Source organism: Marmota monax, unplaced genomic scaffold, assembly GCF_021218885.2.
Source record: "Marmota monax isolate L192 unplaced genomic scaffold, Marmota_monax_Labrador192_F-V1.1 WCK01_AAM20220418_F8-fsc00193, whole genome shotgun sequence".
Classification (NCBI taxonomy): Eukaryota; Metazoa; Chordata; class Mammalia; order Rodentia; family Sciuridae; genus Marmota; species Marmota monax.
Window position 1 is genome coordinate 4,990,734 of NW_026695203.1, and position 2,702 is coordinate 4,993,435.

Consider the following 2,702-nt stretch of genomic DNA (forward strand, 5'->3'; position numbering starts at 1 on the left):
CTTTACTACTTCCTTCCTTTTATGTATTTACTTTTCAGCGTTATTGAGAACATCTAGCACCCTGTTGAATAGAAGTGGTAAGAGGAGACATCTTCGCTTTGTTCCCCATCCTAGGGAAAAGCACGTCTCATCATTAAGTCTGATGTTAACTCTGTTTTCCATAGAAGCTCTTTTCAAGTTGCAGAAAACCTTTCTATTCTTTAACCCTTCTATTCTTATTTTGCTCAGAATTTCTGCTAAGAATAGATGAGGGATTTTATAAAATGCTGTTTTTAAAGTATTTTTAAAATTTCTAGCTGTACATGGACACAACAGCTTTATTTTATTTATATGGTGCTGAGGATAAAACCTGGCGCCTCACACATGTGAGGCAAGCGCTCTACCACTGAGACGCAACCTCAAGCCTCTGAAAGGCTTTTTCTGCATCTCTTGAGATGATTTTTCCTTGAGTCTGCGACTAGAGTTAATTAAATTGATTTCTAAGTGTCAAACCAACTTTGTAGTCATGAGATAAACCCAACTTGGTGATGCTGTATAATTTTTTTTCTATATTGGTGTATGAGATTAGTTAAGAATTTTGTATCTATGTTCATGAGGAATATTAGTTGATGGTTTTCCTTCTTGTAATGTCTGTCTGGTTTTGATAACAGAGTAATGCTGTTGCCATAGAATGAACTAAGAAATATTCTCTCCTTTTTGATTCTCTAGAAGAGTTTATGTAGAATTAGCATTACTTAGTTTCTCAATATTGTATAGAGTTCAAAAATAAATTCTTATAAATGTAAAAAAAATTATTAAAGACTGAAATGGGTTGAAGATTACTGGGTGAATCCCACCCAGCTCATACTTCTAGACTGTCTCAGCCTTTCTGTCTTTGAACCATTTTATAACTCTGTAAATTGTAGAAAAATGATAATGATGTAAATAATTCTCGTCCATAAACATGCAGATTACTGATGTCTGGGGGAATGTAATTTCTCATTGCCCTGTGGACAGATCAATCTTGCATACATAGTTAAATCATTTTATATCATTGCCTGTTTTTTTTAATTACTTTTTGAATCAGTTGTAATATTTCTTGTTTCCCCATTACTTTATTAGTCAAGTAAAATCTTTGATTTTACCTTAAAAATAATCTTTCAACATAGGACTCTTGAGAATTTCAGGTACAGACTTTGCTTGTTCTGAGTATGATGAGGCTGGTTAGTTGATAAACACGCACTCAAGGTCTCTTACTGTAAATGGTAAAGATTATATCTAGAGAAAAGTCATTTTAACCATTTTACCCAGCTATCCCACTCCTTGGTTTATACCCAAAGGACTTAAAATCAGCATATTATAGTGACACAGCCACATCAATGTTTATAGCAGCTCAATTCACAATAGCTAGACTATAGAACCAAACTAGGTGTCCCTCAATAGATGAATGGATAAAGAAAATGTGGTATATATACTCAGTAGAATATTGCTCAGCTTTAAAGAAGAGTAAAATTATGGCTTTTGCCAGTAAATGGTTGGAGTTGGAGAATATCATGCTAAGCAAAATAAGCCAATCCCACAAAACCAAAGGCTGAATGTTTTCTCTAATATGTGGATGCTAATTCACAATAAGGCGGGGGGCACTAGGGAAGAATAGCGATACCTTAGATCAGTAGAGGAAAGTGATAGGAGGGGAGAGGATGGGATGTGGGGATAGGAAAGATAGTGGAATGACACAGACATTATTACTGTGTACATATATGTGACTGCATGACCAATATGATTCTGCAACATGTACATTTCAAAAAATGAGAAATTATACCCCATCTATGTATATCAAAGTGCATGAATGCATTCTACTGTCATGTATAACTAATTAAAAAATTTTAAAAATTAAAAAAAAGATTAAAGAGAGAACTGGAATTTGTTTTCTCCTTTCTAAAAATCATCTATTGAGATAGACAGTTTGTGAGCTACGTCCCCAGACCTGTTAAATTTAATCTTGAGACAGGGTCTTGCTAAATTACCCAGGCTGGCATCAAATTGCAGTCCTCCTGCTTCAGCCTCCTAAATTGCTGGAATTACAGGCAAGTGCCACTGCTCCAGGCCTAATCTCTGTTCTTATAGTTGAGGTCATGCATACATTCTCTTAATCTTTGCAGGCCCATATCTTTATTCTTACAATGAAATTAGATTTGATATTTAAATTCTCATCCACTTAAAAAATTTTACAATAATGGAGAAAAATTAGAAGTATTTAATTAATTTCTATGTGTCTATCAATCTATCCATTCATGCATTCATCCCTTCATTTTACAGAATCTTTCATGTGTAATGCATCATGAAAGCTACTGAAATGACGTCTAAGATGTAGCCCTGCCTTCAAGGTTGTCATGGGGGATCTCTCCTGCCAGGGTGCATGGGACCAAGGGATGAAGAAAGTGCCTTGAAGGGTCTTTACTAGACCCTCTAGCCATGTTAGAGGAACTGCTAATCAATCAATTAATTAATTAATTAATTAATTAACAATCAGCAAATGGCATCCAGTGGGGGAAGTGTGGCTTAGTTTCCAAATGCTAATTATTGGCCCCTTTATGAAGCTGAGACAGTTAGGGCAGATCATGGCGGGATCCCAGATGAGTTGGCACAGACATTGCAAGGAGGCTGTGATTCTCATTTGTACCAGTGTGCTTGCCAGTTTTTATCTAGTGAGATTAATTAGA